This window comes from Pristiophorus japonicus, chromosome 11, assembly GCF_044704955.1.
Source record: "Pristiophorus japonicus isolate sPriJap1 chromosome 11, sPriJap1.hap1, whole genome shotgun sequence".
NCBI lineage: Eukaryota > Metazoa > Chordata > Chondrichthyes > Pristiophoridae > Pristiophorus > Pristiophorus japonicus.
Genome location: NC_091987.1, coordinates 56614042 through 56636010, shown reverse-complemented (window position 1 = coordinate 56636010; position 21969 = coordinate 56614042).

Genomic DNA, 21969 nt, shown 5'->3' with positions numbered 1-21969 from the left:
AAACTGTTGCATTCCAGGCATTGGACTGCAGTGTGTCCTTCTCTGTGGACCACCAGATGCAAGAGCCGGGATGAATGAAGAGAGAGAGCATCATCAATGATGTCGGGTCACTTCTCACACTTATCAGCCTACACTGTGGCATTGAAGCTACGACCAGGAATGAGACAACTTCTTCATTGGTGGATGCCGTGTGCTCTTCAGCCAGCAAATAGCCCAACTCTCCTCCCCGGAGGCCCTTTTCCCGGGGAATTGCAAGTTCCTGGTTTTAGCGCATGCCTTTACCCAGAACTTGTGCGGCCCTTACGGGCTGATGCGCACCTTGTACACACCTGTAGGGGCTGCAAATTGTGGCCCCTAGATATAGGAGGGATAGTTACCGTGGGAAAAGGGTTTAACAGTGGGCAACTTGTTAAAGAAAGAACTTACATTTATGTAATACCTTTCACAACATCCCAAAGTGCTGGACAACCACTTTTGAAGTGTACTGTTGTAATGACGGAAAATGCAACAGTCAAGTTGCACGCATCAAGATCCCACAAACAACAATAAGGTACATGACCAGATGTTTTAGTCATGTTATGTGATAAATAAATGTTAGCTGGGACACTAGGAGAACTCTGCTGCTCTCCTTCAAATAGTGCCATGGGATCTTTTACGTCCACCTGAATAGGCAGATGGGGTGCAACCAGATAAATAGCTAGGTTCTCATGAATAAAGCGTCCAGGAGCACCATGAATAGTGATTCTTTGTGCTATTGAATAAGCTTCTGTTTTATTTTGTTATTGTTATGTAGGTAAACTATATAATAGTGTATGACTTGTCACCAGGGGGCTCACCTGTTGAGTCACCTGCACACCCCGTGCAAGCAGGTATAAAAGGTTGTCTGCCATGCTGCTTCAGCACTCTGGAGTTTGATTAAAGAGACTAAGGTCACATCAGTTTGAGCTTATAGTCTTGTGGAGTTATTCTGAACATAACAATTATAATTGGTGTGAGTTTGAGAAGGCAGGGCTATGGGGAATGGACAGATCGATGTAAATACGATGACCCTTTCTGCCCCTTAGAGCAGTATCTATGGGCTCAATTTTCCCCAATTATCTGTGCCGTTTTTTTGGCGTGCACCGTTTTTTTTGGAGTAAATACAAATTTCCAAGTTTCCCCAAAGTTTCTGCGCCAGCATAATTCACGCAGGTACGATTTTTTTAGACGATTTTCGTGTGTCATAGGGGGCATAATCTGATGTCTGCACCAGTTTTTGACATTTAAGCAAGTTTGGCTAAATTATACTATATCTACAACGGCATATGTGACCACTTCCAAAAAACCTTCTGGGCACTTAACAAAAATCAGTGCACATTACACAATTGGCACAGAAAGCCGCTATTGTTTTAAGCCGAAGTTTTGGAGGGAGTGAAAAAGGCAGAGAATATACATCATAAATCTTCATTTTTTGAAAATCACAAGGGAAAAATTGGAAGTGTATTGCAATTTTTAAATTTTTGATTTTTTTCTAAGTATTACCCCACCACTGAACCTCTCCTCACCGGGCTCGAAGGTCGGAGCGTCAGCCAGCATAATCGCTCCATCGCCCGCACACAGGACCTCAGGGCTTGGCTTCAAAAGAAAAGCCCGGAGCGGGGCGGGGTGGGGGGGTGGAGGTGGGGTGGATGCCGAGCCCCGAGCCCCTGTGTCTGGACAAGGGAGCAATTCTGCCTGCCGACACTCCGACCCTCGAGCCCGGTGAGGAGAGGTTTGGCGGTGAGGTGGTACTTTGAAAAAAATCAAAAATTCAACAATTGCATTACACTTTGTTGCCTCAAATGTCTTCATTGAATGCCTAACTTCCCGTTGTAAGCAAGAACAGGGTGTGGTCCATACTAGGGCATTCACCTTGGAGAGAGAGGGGGAAGATGAGATGTGGGTGCTTTGTCCTAGTGTTTTGAGGTTGTTGCAAAGCTACAATTTAATGATGGGGGCAATATTGACAATGCCATACCTCGAGCAAGCCTTCTGCATGATGGTGCTGCGGAGGAAAAGATTGATTCGACAGCATCGCCTAAGGAACCTCGGAGCACGTAGGATGATGGGCAGGAGGCCTTACCCACATCGGGTATATCGAGACAGGTGCTCATTACCTGCACCTGAGTGAGGCAGACTGTGTGAGAAGGCTGTGATTCCACAAAGAAGTTATAACCGAGATCTGTGAGTTAGTAAAAGCAGACCTGCAACCTAGAAGCGTCAGGAGGACTTCTTTGTCAGTTGAAGTAACTGTTCCAACTGCACTTTCATTCTATGCATCTGGATTGTTCCAGGCCACAACTGTGGATGTGTGCTCCATTTTTCAACATGCAACACAGATCTCCGGTCAGCAGGTGACTGCTACACTATATGCCTGGAGGAATGGCTACATAAAGTTCCCCATGACCGCCCAATGTGGGACAGGGTTGTGAGCTTCTCCAGGATTGTTGGCTTCCCTAAGGTATAGGGCTGTATTGATTGTAACCACATCGCCTTTGGAGGATTCCGAGATGTACAGGAACATGAAGCCGCTCGATGAATGTGCAGCTTGTCTGTAACAATATGCATCACATCATGGCAGTTGATACAAGATACCCTGAGAGCACCCATGATTGCGTTCATCCTACACGAGAGCGCTATATCTGCCATGTTTCAGCCGCAGCCGGAAGGGCAGAGCTGGCTGCTGGTGGACAAAGGGTACAGCCTCGCCACCTGGCTTATGACGCTCCTATGCGTAACCCGGACGGAAGCTGAGCGGGAATGCAACATGGCGCACATTGCGACACGCAGCATCATAGAGAGGATCATTGGCATCTTGAAACAGCATTTCTGATGCCTGGAACATTCTGGAGGTTACTTGCAATATTCCTCTGAGATTGTCGGTCAGTTCACTGTTGTGTGCTGCATGCTGCATAACTTAGCCATCATGAGTCAGCAGCAGCTGGTAGTAGAAGACCCACCTGAGGTGAGTTGGCTGATGATGATGAGGAAGATACAGATGACGATGAGGAAGCCATGCAACAAGCTGAACCCAGAGCACGACAGCGGAAGAGGGCGGGCCATCGAGCCCCATTAACAATTGCTCGAGCCTTGCACCAGCAGTTCATCCATTAACGCTTTGCTGCCTGAAGGCTCAGCGGCAACTATTCAAAATGGACCATGTTTACTGTTTGGACCTGTTCCGTAATGTTGTGTTAATGGAACAAATAATGTAAATGATTCTTTTTTAGTTCAAAAGGTTGCGTTAATAATGGAATAAAAATGTAAATGTTTCAGTTATAATTTAAAATATATATTTTATTCAATTTTTAACACTTGTTTGTACTTAACTTAACTTTAATAAAAATATTCTTGTATCAGACTTTAAACTATTCAGTTAAGATCACTTACCAACTTTAAAATCACTAACAAACTTTTAAACTTGTAAATTTGCATCAGTTACAAAAACCTTTTAATTTGAGTACAGTTAAATAACAATAACATAAGAACAATAGTAACAACAATAATAACAACAATAACCACAACAGCAGCAGCAGCAAACAAAGGCTGCACCCATCTCTCCTCCACCTTATTCTAAGACCACCCGCTGCGCTTGGGTTTGGTGACTCCACCCCTGCCTGCGTAGCATTTCTCAGGTTGCTACCAAGCTTATTCTTTCGAGCATCTCGGGTAATGTGCACATCTTGTTGGGGGTTGTGGTCAGGCCCGGCTTGGGCCACTTCAGAGGCTGGTCTAGGGATTGGAATGGGAGTGGCAATTGATTCCTTCAATCGCCGTGGGGTCTGGGTGTGTTCCCTTATTGCAGCAGCTAACTCCGACATTCCCTCCCTCATGTGCCCTGACAGTGTCCCAGCTATCTCAGACATTCCCTCCCTTGTGTGCCCCGACAGCGCATCAACTACCTGCGACATTCCCTCCCTCGTGTTCACCCACCGTGTATCAGCTACCTGCGACATTCCCTCCCTCGTGTTCACCCACCGTGTATCAGCTACCTGCGACATTCCATCCCTAATGTGGCCGGACAGCGTTCCCATTTCACGTGAGAGTGTTGTCTCGATACCTCATCACCTATCCCACCGATGGTGTCCAGGAGTGACTGTGTAGGACAATGCTCTCCCCACTCATTGCCATCATGTGAACCACATCTATTACATCCTGCATCTCAGGAGAGCGCTGTCGGGCTCTCCATCCCCTCCTCACCCTGGCTGTGACTGGCAGCACCCCACAGCCTCGGATGGCGGGGTCCTGGATGTGCCTCGCTGCATCCGACCACTGGGACTCACAGCCTCGCTGGGGCCCTGGGTGTGCCTCGCTGCATCCGACCACTGGGACTCACAGCCTCGCTGGGGCCCTGGGTGTGCCTCGCTGCATCCGACCACTGGGACTCACAGCCTCGCTGGGGCCCTGGGTGTGCCTCGCTGCATCTGACCACTGGGACTCACAGCCTCGCTGGGGCCCTGGGTGTGCCTCGCTGCATCCGACCACTGGGACTCACAGCCTCGCTGGGGCCCTGGGTGTGCCTTGCTGCACCCCACTGGAACCCGCAGCCTCGGACTGTGTGAAAGCAGGAAATGTCCCAATGCTCGCACCACTCAGGAAAGGGCCTGGCACCTCAATGGGCGGCACCAGCACGACTTCCAGAATGAGTTCAACAGTGGGGTCTTCATCCTCCCCCTCCCACTCCCCCTCACCCCCATGCTCTTGGTCTGGAAGGTCGGATTAAAATATGTTGTCCTCTTCAGGCTCGTCCGCGTCTGAATCTTCTTCTGCATCGGATTCAGCCTCGTCAGGGTTGGCCTCATGTTGGCAAAATATAATAGAACAGACAAATGGTTAGTAGCAGAGGAGGGGACAGGGTGGGTGGCATGAGTAGACTCACACAGCACAGGCAGCAGGCTGATTTGAAGGACCACAATGAATGATAGCACATTGCATCAACCGAAGCGTAGCTGATGGAGGTATCCCCATGAACCGAAGCATGGCTAGCTCGCGCAGTACTTAACATTTAGCAAAGTCAGACTGTGGAATTTGCAGGACTTACCCTCTTCCTTGAGTGTGGGCCCAGCTTGTGCAGTAGTGGTTGCTTTTCTCCAGGCAAGACTCATCAAAGCAGCGATCCTCTCTTCCATGGTTGTCAGTGGGTGCAAATTTGCCAGGCCACCTCCTGTTTTTAGAGAGGGTGTCTTGCTGCTGGGTGGGACATTCAGATGGTCACATTTACAATTGCAATTCCAGTGAATAAATGAAAATATTACTTACACTAACTATTGTGTTCCTAACACAGTTGAGACTGCACACAGGGAGGTTAAAGTAACAGTGACTTCAGTCTTTATTAAGACACTCCAGAGTGAGGAACAGGCCTTAGGGGCCGGCTTATATAAAGTGCTCCCAAGGGATGCTGGGATCCCTTGGGACTTCAGGGGAGGCGCTCCCTGGTGGCGAAAACATGGAGTGCATGCTTTACAGATACAAAACATCACATCCCCCCCCCCCAAAGTCAAATTGAAACTATTTACAAGGTGAGGCGGTCGGGAGCCTTTCTTTCCCTGGTGGACCGCCTCGGTACAAATGTCTGTTCTGGTGTGTTGGCTGTGCCCTCGCTGGGCTGGCGTGTTGTTGGTCCTGCACAGCTGCTGGGTGAGCCTGGCCTTGCTGGGCTGTTGGGCGTGATGGGGTCAATTTCCTGGTCCGGGGTGGTGTCGTTGATCCTTTGGGTGTGTGTTGTGTGCTCGAAAAAGGTGGTGTCTACTGTGGGTTGTTCAGGGCAGTCTGTGAACCACAGCCTTGTTTGGTCCAGATGCTTTCTGCAAATTTGTCCATTGTCCAGTTTGACTACAAACACCCTACTCCCTTCTTTAGCTATCACCGAGCCTGCGATCCACTTGGGACCATGTCCATAGTTTAACACATACACAGGGTAATTCTGATCAATTTCCTGTGACACAGTGGCGCGACCTTCGTTTATATTTTGTTGCTGCCGCCTGCTCTCTACCTGATCATGCAGGTTGGGGTGAACCAGCGAGAGTCTGTGTAAAGTCCTGTCCCCTCAGTACAGATTCACACGAGGCATGTAGTGAAGTCAAGGTCACTCTGGACCTGCACCTTTATTTCACAGCTCTGGAATGCTGCACTTGCCTGAGACCTGTCCTTGTATACCTGTCTCTTGCAAGTGCACCCCTGGTGGTAAGGTATGCTGGTGGTTACAGGTCATATCGTATTACAGTCATGTATAGCATGTTAGGATACAGTTATATATAATAATGTAAGATACATGACATCACCCTCTCCCAAGGTCTTATTGTCTTTATAGGTTCAGTCTCTCAGGTGGTCTACGCTCTCGTGTGGAGCGTCTGAGTTGTGGTTCAGTTGTTTGCCTTGGTGTCTGTTTTTCTTTGGGTGTGGTTGCTGGTATCTCGCCTGGGCTATCTTGACGTGATTTATGCCGTGGTCAATTATAAAGTCTTGGAATTCTGCGCTGGTGAAGCACGGGCCATTGTCACTGACCAATATGTCAGAGATTGCGTGCGTTACAAACATGGTTGCGAGGCTCTCCACAGTGGTGGAGGTTGTGCTCGAGTTTAAAATGGTGCATTCGATCCACTTTGAAAATGCATCTACAACTACGAGGAACATTTTGCCCATGAATGGGCCCGCATAGTCTACGTGCACCCGCGACCACGGTTTGGTAGGCCAGGGCCAGGGGCTCAGTGAAGCCTCCCTGGGGGCATTGCTGAGTTGGGCATAAATGGTGCACCTTCGGACGCAGAGCTCCAAGTCCGCGTCAATACCAGGCCACCAGACGTGGGATCTAGCTATGGCCTTCATGAGAACGATCCCCGGGTGCTCGTGGTGGAGCTCCCGGACAAATGCCTCTCTGCCTCGCAGAGGCATGACTACTCAGCTGCCCCACATCAGGCAGTCTGCTTGTAGTGATAGCTCATGCATGCGCCTGTGAAAGGGTTTTAATTCCTCGGGGTAGGCATCGCGAGCCTCTGCCCAGTCACCGGTTAGGACACATATTTTTACTAAGGATAACGTGGGGTCGCTGGCCGTCCAGGCTCTGATTTGGCGAGCCGTCATGGGCGAACCTGTGGACTCAAAGGCATTGATTGCCATGACTATCTCACAGTCCTGTTCGTCAGACCCTTCCGTGGTCACCAGGGGTAGCCTGCTGAGCATGTCGGTACAGTTGTCTGTGTCTGGTCTGTGCCTTTTGGTATAGTCGTAGGACGTCAGCATGAGTGCCCACCATTGAATTCGCGCTGAGGCGTTGGCGTTTATTGCCTTGCTCTCGGATAGGAGGGAGGTGAGGGGCTTGTGGTCGGTTTCTAATGCGAACTTGGCCCCGAAAAGGTATTGGTGCATCTTTTTGACACCGTACATGCACGCAGCGCCTCCTTCTCTACCATTCCGTACCCGTGCTCCGCCTGCGAAAGTGACCTGGAGGCATAAGCTATGGGTTGTAATTTGCCCGCACTATTGACATATTGCAAAATGCACCCGACCCCATACGCTGACGCATCGCATGTGAGAACTAGCTTTTTACCTGGGCCAAAGAAAGTCAAAACACTGTTGGAACACAGAAAGTTGCGTGCCTTATTGAAGGCGCGTTCCTGAGCGTCCCCCCAAAACAAATCGCACCCCTTCCTGAGTAGCACGTGGAGAGGCTCCAGCAGCGTGCTTAAGTTCTGCATAAAGTTCCCAAAGTAATTGAGTAGCCCGAGAAAGGCGCGCAGTTCTGAGACATTCCGGGACCTGGATGCCAGGCGAATTGCTTCTGTTTTGGACTCTGTTGGGCAGATTCCATCAGCGGCAATCCTTCTGCCCAAAAATTCAACCTCGGGTCCCCTTCTCTGCCAAGAATGTCTGAATATCTGTCTCTTGCAAGTGTACCCCTGGTGGTAAGGTATGCTGGTGGTTACAGGCCATATCTTATTATAGTCATGTATAGCATGTTAGGATACAGTTATATATAATAATGTAAGATACATGACAGTCTGGTTTTAAGTGTCCTTTTCATGAGTAGCTCAGCCGGGGGCACCCCTGTGGGCAAGTGGGGTCTCATGCGGTAGCTGAGCAGTACTCGGGACAGGCGGGTTTGGAGTGAGCCTTCTGTGACTAATTTAAGGCTCTGTTTGATTGTTTTTACTGCCCGCTCTGCCTGCCCATTGGAGGTTGGTTTAAACGGGGCCGAGGTGGCATGCGGGTCATGAATTCTTTAAATTCGGCATTGGTGAAACATGGCCCGTTGTCACTGACCAGTATATCAGGCAGGTTGTTGGTGGCAAACATGGCCCTCAGGCTTTCAATGGTGGTGGTGGCGGTGCTCCCCGACATTATTTCACATTCCATCCATTTTGAAAAAGCATCCACCGCCACCAGTAACAGTTTACCGAGAAACAGGCACGCATAGTCGACATGGATCCTCGACCATGGTCTGGAGGGCCAGGACTACAAACTTAATGGCGCCTCTCTGGGCGCATTGCTCAACTGAGCACACACGCTGCATTGCCGTACACAGGATTCTAAGTCAGAGTCGATACCGGGCCACCACACATGGGATCTGGTTATCACTTTCATCATTACTATACCCGGGTGTGTGCTGTGGAGATCCGAGATGAATGTCTCCCTAACCTTTTTGGGTAGCGCTACACGGTTACCCCACAACAGGCAGTCTGCCTGAATGGACAGCTCGTCCTTTCGCCACTGGAACGGCTTGATTAGCTCTTGCATTTCAACGGGGATGCTGGACCAGCTCCCATGCAGTACACAGCTTATTACTAGGGACAGCAGAGGATCTTGGCTGGTCCAAGTCCTAATCTGGCAGGCCATGACAGGTGATTTATCATTTTCAAACACTTCCATGACCATCAAGAAGTCTGCGGGCTGCGCCACCATCAACAAGTTTGCAGGCTGCGCCATTTCCACCCCCGTGGTGGGCATTGGTAGCCGACTGACAGCATCCGCACAGTTCTCGGTGCCTGGCCTGTGGTGGATGGTGTAGTTATATGCTGATAGCGCGAGTGCCCACTTTTGTATGCGGGCTGAGGCATTAGTATTTATCGCCTTGTTTTCAGCGAACAGGGATATGAGGGGCTTGTGATCGGTTTCCAGCTCAAATTTGAGGCCAAACAGGTACTGATGCATTTTCTTTACCCCGAACACACACGCTAATGTCTCTTTCTCAATCATGCTGTAGGCCCTCTCGGCCTTAGACAAGCTCCTGGAGGCATAGGCGATAGGTTGCAAGTTCCCCGCAACGTTAGCTTGCTGTAATACACACCCGACTCCGTACGACGATGCATCACATGCTAGCACAAGTCTTTTACACGGGTTATACAATACAAGCAGCTTGTTGGAGCATAAAATGTTTCTGGCTTTCTCAAAAGCAATGACTTGGTTTTTTCCCCATACCCAGTTCTCACCTTCATTCAATAACACATGTAGGGGCTCTAAGAGGGTGCTTAACCCCGGTAGGAAGTTACCAAAATAGTTGAGGAGTCCCAGGAACGACCGCTGCTCCGTGACGTTCTGTGGCCTGGGCGCATTCTTAATAGCCTCTGTCTTGGCGTCTGTGGGCCGAATGCCATCCACCGCGATCTTACTCCCCAAAAACTCCACTTCTATTGCCATGAAGACGCATTTCGACCTCTTCAGCCGCAGCCCGACGTGATCCAATCGCTGGAGGACCTCCTCCAGGTTTTGTAGGTGCTCGACGGTGTCCCGAGCTGTGAACCAATATGTCGTCCTGAAAAACCACCGTGCATGGTACCGACTTGAGTAGGCTCTCAATGTTTCTCTGGAAGATCGCTGCAGCCGACCGAATTCCAAACGGGCATCTGTTGTAGATGAACAGTCCCTTGTGCGTGTTGATGCAGGTGAGGCCCTTCGAAGACTCCTCCAGCTCCTCTGTCATGTAGGCCGAAGTCAGGTCGAGCTTGGTGAACGTCTTGCCTCCTGCCAGCGTTCAAATCTGCCTTAGGTAGCGGGTATTGGTCCTGTAGCGAGAAACGATTAATAGTTACTTTATAATCACCACAAATCATGACCGTGCCATCACTTTTGAGTACTGGAACAATCGGGCTGGCCCACTCGCTGAATTCCACTGGGGAGATGATGCCCTCGCATTGCAACCTGTTCAGCTTGATTTCCACTCCCCTCATCATTTGAGGTACCGCTCGCACCTTGTGGTGAATGGGTCGTGCCTCTGGGACCAAGTGGATCCGCACCTTCACCCCGAAAAGGTGTCCAATGCCTGGCTCAAAAAGGGAAGGAAATTTGTTGAGAACCTGGGTACATGAGGCCTCATCGACATGTGATAGCGCTCGAATGTCATCCCAGTTCCAGTGGATTTTGCCCAGCCAGCTCCTTCCAAGCAGTGTGGGGCCATCACCCGGGACAATCCAGAGTGGCAGTTCATGCACTGTGCCCTCGTAGGTGATCTTGACCATGGCGCTGCCCAGGACAGTGATGAGCTCTTTGGTGTACGTTCTCAGTTTCGTGTGCATGGGGCTCAAGGCTGGTCTGAGTGCCTTGTTGCACCACAGCCTCTCAAACATCTTTTTACTCATGATGGATTAGCTAGTGCCAGTGTCCAGTTCCATGGCTACGGGTAAGCCATTCAATTTTATGTTTAGCATTATAGGTGGACATTTCGTCAAAAATGTGTGCACCCCATGTACTTCAGCATCTGCCTCCTCTCTCTGAGGCTCGAAATTGCTTTGATCCACCATGGACCGATCTTCCTCTGCCATGTGGTGGTTAGCAGATTTTGCAGAGCTTGCAGCTCGTCTGCAAGCTCGTTGGAGGTGCCCCATTGTTCCACAGCTCTTGCAAACATACCCTTTGAAGCGGCATGAATAGGCTGAATGGAAGCCTCCACAACACCAACAAGGTGTGAATTGTCTTGCATTCATTCATTGTTGCTGACTCTGAGTCATCTGGGTCACCTGAGGCCTGTTGGCAGTTGCAGACTCGTGGTTTCTGCCCTGGACATTTCTGCTCACAAACACAGTTCCAGTTAATTTATGAACATTGGTGGCACTTGTGTGCTGAGAGATTTGTTTGGTGTTATCACTGGTGGACATAAACACCTGTGCTATCGCAATGGCCTTACTGAGGGTCGGTGTCTCTACAGTCAAAAGTTTTCATAGGATGGTCTTGTGGCCAATGCCCAGTCCAAAAAATCTCTGACCATCTGCTCCAGGTGGCCATCAAACTCACATTGTCCTGCAAGTCGCCTTAGCTCAGCGACGTAGCTCGCCACTTCCTGACCTTCAGATCGCCGGCACGTGTAGAACCGATACCTCGCCATCAGCACGCTCTCCCTCGGGTTAAGATGCTCCCGAACCAGTGTACACAGCTCCTCATACGACTTATCTGTGGGTTTCACCAGAGCCAGAAGATTCTTCATGAGGCTGTAGGTCGGTGCCCCGCAGACCGTGAGGAGGACCGCTCTCCTTTTTGCAGCGCTTCCTTCTCCGTCCAGCTCATTGGCTGCAAAGTACTAGTCTAGCCGTTCGACATAGGCTTCCCAGTCCTCACCCTCTGAGAACTTCTCCAGGATGCGCACAGTTTGCTGCATCTTTGCGTTGGATTCGTATATTCGTCGCCAGTTATTGTGTTCCTTTCACAGTTGAGATTGCACACAGGGAGGTTAAAGTAACAGTGACCTCAGTCTTTATTAAGACACTCCAGAGTGAGGAACAGGCCTTAGGGGCCGGCTTATATACAGTGCTCCCAAGATGCTGGGATCCCTTGGGACTTCATGGGAGGTGCTCCCTGGTGGCGGAAACATGGGAGTGCATGCTTTACAGATACACCACACTAATTATTTGACCAAGGTCCTGCCACTTCTTTTTGCCCTGTTCTCCAGACCTCGGGGAGGTCACCATTGCACAGTAATCAGGTGAAAGTTCGTTCCAGTGTTTCTTCATTTCTTTGGGTGAAACTTTTATTTGACCTCTACTGGTGTCCAGTTCGTGCCATCTGGCCTCAATTACAGTAACCAGGGCCTCCACTTCGTCCTGTGAGAAATTCTTGGTCCTTGAGCCGCGTTGCATACTGCAGCTCCGATTTTTTCTACTCAGAAGAAAAGTTCTCACACACAACTGGCTCTTTAAAAATGGCTGAATGCAGACCGGGAGGTGTACTAGGCATGCGCACCATACCAATCCCGTAGAAAACGGCATTTTTCTTTCGCGCATGCGCAGAATGGGGGGGGCCTCCTTTTTCCGGCGCAGACCTTAGACTGCATTCCCCAAAGCTAAAGGATAGGCTGCGGGGTGACAATTATAACCAGGAAACTTTCAAGTTTTTTTTGTCGTAGTCAGACTCAAAAAAATGGGAGTAACTCTTCAAATATGGCAAAAAACGGCATTGGGTAAAATTGAGCCTTATAACTTGAGCAATATAGCAGTGAGTTGCTGAATGGCTGGCGATTGCTATGTCATCTTTCACCCCTTTGGAAATTTCTTGAAGAATGGAAGTTCTAGGCAGTTGTCACTTTTACAGCGACAATGACAAATGACAAAGATAATATTGAGAATTTTGAGAAATTATTTATCGCTAAAGAAAACCATTTGAAAGGGGAAATCAGCAATTAATCAACAGATCGGAAAAGCTGCACAGCAGCCTCGATGCCTGTGGTCATTAGGTTAATTTATTGGAAACTAAGCTGGTCTATATATTTCTTACTTAAGCTAGCCAGGAGCCTAGCACAAAGAATGTAGTTCTATGCACTTTTAAATCATGTGGATTAAAATTCACCATTTGCTCAGTTACATACTTTAATTTAATATTATATTTATATTAAAGTCCATAAGTGATTCTTTATAAAAACAGAAAATGTTGGAAATACACAGCAGGTCAGGCAGCCTCTGTGGAGAAACAGCGATAGGGCTCAATTTTCCACATCGGCGATTTTTGGCGTATTTGAAGAGGTATGTCGGATTTTAACTTTGAATTTGGCGCGGCGCACATTGGCCTTCAGCTCTGTAGCTGGAGCTTAAGGCCTGCATCAAAAACTCATGTTGCCAGGGTAACTTATGTATGTATAACATAAGTATACTCCCTGTACACTCAGTGTACAGTTACATAAGACTACTGGATGTAAACCTTCACACTGTATATGCTATGCTTGTCACCAGGTAACCAGGTATAAAGGGAGCTCACCATGCTGTACCCTCACTCAGGAGCTGTAATAAATGGACTAAGGTCACTACAGCTCAAGTACAATACCTTGCCTCGTGGAGTCATGACTAGAGTGCTTACAGACACAATAACTGGCGACGAGATTACGAATTTCCACGCGAAAATGATTAACCTTGGCACATTTCAACAATTCGCCGATGGGGAAGATTGGGAGGCCTTTGTGGAAAGGCTCGAACACTACTTCATTGTGAACGACCTGGCGGGAGACACACCGACCTCGCTGGCTGATAAGCGCAGAGCCATCCTGCTGAGCAGTTGTGGGCCCACTGTCCATGGCCTGTCAGGGACTTGCTAGCCCCAGCGAAGACAATGACCAAAACATATGTGGAACTCGTAACGATGATACAGGAGCAACTCAAACCTAAAGAGAGCATCCTCAAAGCCAGACACCGGTTCTACACCCACCGGTGGCCCGAAGGCCAAGAAATCGCAAAACATGCTGCAGACTTCAGACGATTGGCTGCACCGTGTGATTTTGGTGACCACCTCACCGAAGCACTGCAGGACATCTTCGTTATTGGAATCAGCCACAAGGGCCTTCTCCACAAGCTGCTCTCTGTGGATATCATGGTCACCCTACAGAAGGCAATTAATGTCAGCCAGGCGTTCATGATCTCGACCTGCGACTCCAAGTGGATGACTCACCCCCAGGACTCTAACCCGGCAAGTACTGTGAACCGACTGGCACCTTTTAGAGGCAAAAAGGCTGCAAGCAATCTTTCTCAGGGTAGAGAGAACAGAACCCCGAGTCCCGCAACCCTGAGACCGCCACATGGGGCCAACCAGCCAACCTCATGCTGGCGCTGTGGAGGAAATCACAGGGCCCACCAGTGCCACTATAAAGACTATACATGCAAAGGCTGTAACATGAAGGGCCACCTCCAGCGAATGTGCAAGAGAAATTGTACTCACCGAGTCGATGAAGAGTTGGCCGATCATCTGAACTCCAGCGACGATGTAGAGAGAGTCCATAAGGCAGCTCAGCCCCACGATGAGGTGTATGGAGTGCTTACCTGCACCACCGAGAGTTCCCTGTTGAAAATAGAAGTCGAAATCAACGATGTTCCAGTCTCGATGGAGGTGGGCACAGGGGTGAGCCAGTCACTGATGAATGAGGCAGCCTTTGAGAAACTCTGGGACAATCCAATCGAACGACCTAAAATGATCCCAATCCAAGTGAAGCTGCTCACCTACACAAATGACACCATCCCAGTCGTTGGCAGCGTGGATGTCCAGGTGTCCCATGATGGCGTGATGCACAAGTTACCTTTGTGGATCTTTGCTGGGGATGGTCCAATGCTATTAGGAAGAAGGTGGATGAAAAAGATCCGTTGGAGCTGGGAAAACTTCCAACCTCCAGCGATCGACGTCCTCCGCGACCCCGAAGTTGGATCCAGCACAGCACCTGAGAAACCAGCCGCTCAACTCGACTGCGTGGAGACGACCCAGACCGCTCAACTCAACTGCGTGATGATCCAGCCCAAACGACCTGACCTCACCTTCCAGACTCCAGTGGCAGGACTCCGGAGGAAGATAATCGGTGCAGAAGGCAACTTCCTTGCTTCCATGGCAAAACCTGGGGAGAAAAGGATCACCGCAGCCTACCTCATGGAGAGAAAGAAGATGGCGCCCGAACCACGAGGTGAAGTGCCTGAAGTAAAGATGGCGGCGGCCAGACCACGAGGGGCAGCGTTGATGGAGCAACACGTGCTGCGGAGCAGCGAACCGGATTGGGGTAAAGTTTGCACAGCCCTCTCAAAGGAGACCGGCAACCCATCACAATTAAAGGGACATTTCCACTCTTTATACAGCGATGCCGGTGATACATATGTAATTGACAAATTCAAGAATGTAAATGTAACTAACCATGTTAAGTCGGGTGATTGCGGTTGGAACCAATGTATTCTGAGAGTAAATGATGTGATGATGTGCGATGACGGGTTCTACATGCATGCTGACAAAACCAAGGGCAACCTCCCGTCGGAAGCACCCAGGTCCAGCGGGCTACCCGACCATGTAGCCTGCACCTCCGGGACCAATGTGATGCCTCAGGGAGCGTGGCCACACACAGAGGGAGCATACCAGCTGCAGGGCCAGTGATCAACGGACGGCAAAGGCACCACTACAGGTACCCTGCCCCTGACCGGCTCTACCCCTCTGCCCACCAGGGCCAGTACCGGGAGCAAGAGGCTAGCACCCTCCAGTTTTGCCAACGGGACCTGGGTTGACCAGGCTCCCACTATTGTTGAAGGACAGCAAAGAGACACCGCAGCCCTCAAAAAAGGACAGAGAGGCCACACACTCCTATGGCTCTGCCCACCACTAGGCAATGGCAAAGACCCTGAGACTCAGCCTGGTGAGCGATCCGAGCCCACCCAGCTGGCAGGAGGCGCAGCACGCCTTCAGACAACCTGGACACAGTCTGGTTACTCTGGAACTAGCGTCCTCACCCACCTGCACCTACACAACCCAGGGGCAAGACTGTGATACCATGTATGTACCTTACCTGTAAAATGTACTTGTTCCACCACTGCTGAACCCAAACAGTGATGTATTAATCCTATGTTTTTTTTTGTTCTTTCTTTCTGTACATGTATGCACATGCAGCTGTTGAGCCACACACATGGTCTTTGTATGGGGTGGGGGGGGAGGAAAATGGATGTATGTAGCCATAGACACACATGGATCACACCCAGAACCCACTCAATCCCCACTGCAACCTCAAACCCTCCACTGCTGACCATTTCCCAATGTTGTGGCATTTAGGGAGAGAGCCTAGTCAAAGCATAGACAAGGTGCAAGGGCTTTGGGCACTCAAGTCTAGGGCCAGAGCACACAATGCAAAGGCCAGTGGCACAAGACTTAGGGAAGAGTGATGTTGTGTATGTATAACATAAGCACACTCAATGTACAGTTACATAAGACGACTGGATGTACCTTCACATTGGATACACTGTGCTTGTACCACCAGAGGGTGCAACTGGTGGAGACCTAGGGGTCACCTCTACACGACAGGTAACCAGGTATAAAAGGGAGCTCACCATGCTGTATCCTCACTCAGGAGCTGTAATAAATAGACTAAGGTCACCACAGTTCAAGTACAATACCTTGCCTCGTGGAGTCATTACTAGAGGGATTACAAACATAATAGTAACGAGGGACACTCTGAAGAACTGAGGCTGAGAATGGAAACTGACCCTGGGCTGAGACTGGAAACTGCTGACAAATGGCTGAGGCTGGGCTGGAAATGGAAAATGACGCTGTTGCTATTCCGGGCCGAATGGCCTCCCCGCCCCCGGTGCCGCTGTCATCACTGGCCGAATGGCCCTTCCCCCCCCCGCCCAAGGTGCCGTGCCTATCCCGGGCCAAAAGGCCCTCTGCTCCAGCCAGTACCATTGCAATCCCGGGCCGAAAGGCCCCCTCCGCACCCCCCCCACCAACTCCACCCCACCACGGTGCCGTGTCTTCAGCTCGGTTAAAACAATGCGTTTTCTCTCCATTGATTTTCTCTTCTCTGTGCGATTTCTTGAAGTGTAGGGAAGGTTTTTCACATGGGTGCAGTGCGCCGTTTCAGAAAAAAATCGTACTTGGCCAAACTCGCTTAAATGGCCATAAGTGGCGCACCCGACGGGTTCTTCCCCCAGTGACGTAAAAAAACAGGAACTATAGAACAGTGCAGAATATTTGGCCAAACTTGCAGATTTTAGTCTGCTCCAAAAAAAAGCATCGTATGCCAAAAAAAACGGTTGGGAATGGTGGCCAAAATTCAGCTCTTCAAGCTGAAGCTTGACAGATCATCTGTATCTTGGGAGCGAGGACATTTGCATGGGCGAGATTGTGGTATTTACCCATATCTTGCCCAGCAAATGTCCTGAAAACTCTTGCACCTGATAAAAGCAGGCACATCGCCTACTTTTACAGGCGTAAGAGTTTTAAAACACACAAAAACATAATAAAACAACATTAAAAAAAACACGTTTTATTGTTAAACCCCCCCCCCCCACTATGGTAAGTTTATCTTAAACCATAATTTTTTAAAGTTTTTTTTAAAAATCGGGAAAAAATATATTTTTTTATAAGATATAAATAACTTTAATTTAAATTAATGTTAAATATGTGGTGTATTTTTTCAATTTTTTATTTTTGTTTGGGTGTTTGGGGGATTTTGCAACCATAATAATGGGAATTCCAACTTACGGAATTCCCATTATGAATGAGAAAATACTGTACCTGGATTGGCTTCCCAGACCCATGTGACTACAGCTCCAGCTCTACGGACATCCCGACGCGCAGTGAATGAAGGCCTCAGGACCGTGATCTCTCGTGGGCAGCAGGTTCATCTTTTTTTCCCTTTTTCAGTCGATCGCCCGTGGGAAGCAGCCGACCGGGATTTCTGGGCCTCTAACTCTGTTTCTCTCTCTACAAGTTCTGCCTGACCTGCTGAGCATTTCCAACAATTTCTGTTTTTATTTCAGATTTCCAGAATCCACAGTATTTTGCCTTTGTATTGGTGATTCTTTATCTTGTCCACATTTCATGAATTTTGTTCATTTCCATTACGCTAATCACATGGTCACAGTTTAATGTCATCAAAAAATTTTAATAGTATTACCAAAAATGTTTTCCTCCGTGTACTCTAACCAATAGGGGAACCAAATCAGATCACAGGGAACTGTAGTAGTCACTGCCCCAGGCAGTGTTAGAATCAGATTCTGGGATTGAACACCGACTGAAGTGACATTTTTCCTGTTGATAACATTAACGATAAATTCAGCGCAAGTTAAAACAGAAGTCTCAATTCATACTCACGCTAAAATTATCAACATTTTATCCTTTGGTTTTTATTGCAAAGCCAATTTTGAAACCAACTAGATCATTCATCATGAATTGGTTACCCTCCATCTTCTTTAAAATTGTGACAGTCTTTGTCAGCTTTCTCTGTGTGAAAGCTGACAAAGCCTGTCACAATTTTGTATAGTTATTCCCATAGAAAATGAACTGTCAAAGATTAAATTTATGCCAAAAAACTTCCAATCAAAACCTTGCATAGTATTATTTATTTTCTACCAATTTGGAAATGGGGATTAACAATTATCCCGTGCATCAAAATTGTACCAGGCAATTTGCCAACTTTAAGGTAAAAATTACTGTTACTATCACTTAATACATTCATACTAATTCCTCTCTTTGTATTTTAGCGAATGCCGGTTTAATTAAATGGGTTCATTTCTCCATTAGATTTATAGAAAGAAGAATTTAGTACCAGGGTATTAAGCATTCGTATGATAATATGACCTGTAGTTTTTATCCTTTTGATTTGTTGTACCATTGAACTGATTTCAAAACCGTTCAATCTGCATAATCTAATACTGTTCAAACTAAGCGTAAATCACGTGAATGGCAGTAGTGAGCACTTTTGTGTTACTTCCGTTCCCATTAAATCATTAATTCTGAGACATACTGGCCTCCAGATGTAGGAATGTAGAGCCCACCAGTAGGGCCCTGGGCAGGAAATTGCCCTAGGGTTGTGTGGGCCTGGGTAACCCTGAGCCCCAAAGCCAGGTGGGCGATGGATTTTCCAGTTACATAGAACAGGCAGTTGCCGGAGGTGCACCCATAGTGACACTTGCGCCTGCTTGCCCCATATGGATGAGCTGTCCTCTCAAAAATACTCCAGCCAGCTCAGTTCCGGATAGCATTGATGGATGGTGTTCTGGCATAACTAACCCGAGCAGTTTTGGCTCTGGTATTTCTTGTAATTCTACAATGTTCCAGTTAATAAGTCTTCCAGAGTAATGCCAGATCAGAAAAACAATTGAAGACTTCTTGAAAGGTTTCCCAATCACTAGAGAAGGTATCTCAGCCCCAACTTGCTGTCATGCATCGCCTTGTAAATGGTAAAGAGAAGCATTAGTAGTGGTGTGGAATCAGATCTTCTGCCTGCCCTCTCAGGCACAGCTGGCGTGTGTGGTCTGGGAATGTGAGAGTGCAGAGATTTTTGGTATTTTCTCAAACATTGCTGAATATATCAATGCTAATTGGTGAATCTTCAAGATACACAATTCTATATTTTGTAGTTGCTGGAATATCATGTCACAGACTTTGATGATATGGTGGGGATTTCAAGTTGGGGTTGGGATAGAGACATGCCTATTTAATAGAAACATAGAAACATAGAAAATAGGTGCACGAGTAGCTTATTTGGCCCTTCAAGCCTGCACCACCATTCAATAAGATCATGGCTGATCATTCCCTCAGTATCCCTTTCCTGCTTTCTCTCAATACCCTTTGATCCCTTTAGCCCTAAGGGCCATAACTGACTCCCTCTTGAATATATCCAATGAACTGGCATCAACAACTCTCTGAGGTAGGGAATTCCACAGGTTAACAACTCTGAGTGAAGAAATTTCTCCTCATCTCAGTCCTAAAAGGCCTACCCCTTATCCTAAGACTGTGTCCCCTGGTTCTGGACTTCCCCAATTATCGGGAACATTCTTCCCGCATCTAACCTGTCCAGTCCCATCAGAATTTTAAATGTTTCTATGAGATCTCCTCTCACCCTTCTAAACTCCAGTGTATAAAGGCCTAGTTGATCCAGTCTCTCCTCATATGTCAGTCCTGCCATCCCGGGAATCAGTCTGGTGAACCTTCGCTGCACTCCCTCAATAGCAAGAACGTCCTTCCTCAGATTAGGAGACCAAAACTACAATATACCAGGTGAGGCCTCACCAAGGCCCTGTACAACTGCAGTAAGATCTCCCTGCTCCTATACTCAAATCCCCTAGCTATGAAGGCCTACATACCATTTGCCTTCTTCACTTGATGTACCTGAATGCCAACTTTCAATGACTGATGAACCACGACACCCAGGTCTCGTTGCACCCCCCCTTTCCTAATCTGCTGCCATTCAGATAATATTCTGCCTTCGTGCTTTTGCCCCCAAATTGGATAACCTCACATTTATCCACATTATATTGCATCTGTCATGCATTTGCCCACTCACCTAACCTGTCCAAGTCACCCTGCAGCCTTTTAGCGTCCTCCTCACAGCTCACACTGCCACCCAGTTTAGTGTCATCTGCAAACTTGGAGATATTACACTCAATTCCTTCATCTAAATCGTTAATGTATATTGTAAATAGTTGGGGTCCCAGCACTGAGGCCTGCGGTACTCCACTAGTCACTGCCTGCCATTCTGAAAAGGACCCGTTTTTTCCGACTCTCTGCTTCCTGTCTGCCAAACAGTTCTCCATCCATATCAGTAGATTACCTCCAATACTATGTGCTTTAATGTTGCACACCAATCTCTTGTGTGGGACCTTGTCAAAAGCCTTTTGAAAGTCCAAATACACCACATCCACTGGTTCTCCCTTGTCCACTCTACTAGTTACATCCTCAAAAAATTCCAGAAGATTTGTCAAGCATGATTTCCCTTTCATAAATCCATGCTGACTTGGACCGATCTTGTCACTGCTTTCCAAGTGCACTGCTATTTCATCTTTAATAATTGATTCCAACATTTTCCCCACTACTGATGTCAGGCTAACCGGTGTATAATTACCCATTTTCTCTCTCCCTCCTTTTTTAAACAGTGGTGTTACATTAGCTACCCTCCAGTCCATAGAAACTGATCCAGAGTCGATAGATTGTTGGAAAATGATCACCAATGCATACATTATTTCTATGGCCACTTTGTTAAGTACTCTGGGATGCAGACTATCAGGCCCCGGGGATTTATCGGCCTTCAATCCCATCAATTTCCCTAACACAATTTCCCGCTTTATAAGGATATCTTTCAGTTCCTCCTTCTCATTAGACCCTCGGTCCCCGAGTATTTCCGGAAGGTTATTTGTGTCTTCCTTCGTGAAAACTGAACCAAAGTATTTGTTTAACTGATCCGCCATTTCTTTGTTCCCCATTATAAATTCACCTGAATCTGACTGCAAGGGAACTATGTTTATTTTAACTAATCTTTTTCTCTTCACATATCTATAGAAGCTTTTGCATTCAGTTTTTATGTTCCCGGCAAGCTTCCTCTCATACTCTATTTCCCCCCTCCTAATTAAACCCTTTGTCCTCCTCTGCTGTATTACAAAATTCTCCAAGTCCTCAGGTTTGCTGCTTTTTCTGGCCAAGTTTTATGCCTCTTCCTTGCATTTAACACTATCCTTAATTTCCCTTGTTAGCCACGGTGGAGCCACCTTCCCCGTTGTATTTTTACTCCAGACAGGGATGTACAATTGTTGAAGTTCATCCATGTGATCTTTAAATGTTTGCCATTGCCTATCCACCGTCAACCCTTTAAGTATCACTCGCCAGTCTATTCTAGCCAATTCAAGTCTTATACCATCGAAGTTACTTTTCCTCAAGTTCAGGACCCTAGTCTCTGAATTAACTGTGTCACTCTCCGTCTTAATAAAGAATTCTACCATATTATGGTCACTCTTCCCCAAGATGCCTCGCACAACAAGATTGTTAATTAATCCTTTCTCATTACTCATCACCCAGTCTAGGATAGCCAGCCCTCTAATTGGTTCCTCAACATATTGGAATAGATTGTATGGCCTAAATAAATACAATGATCATCTACAATTGTTAATGTTACATTCTAAAGAGACTCTGCATCTAGTTATTTGGCATTTCACTGGATGTTATCGTCGGAGATACTCCACTCTGATAATTACCATTAAAAGTAAAGCCATGATTACGTGGAGGGGTCCTGCGCATTCAGGAGTTAAA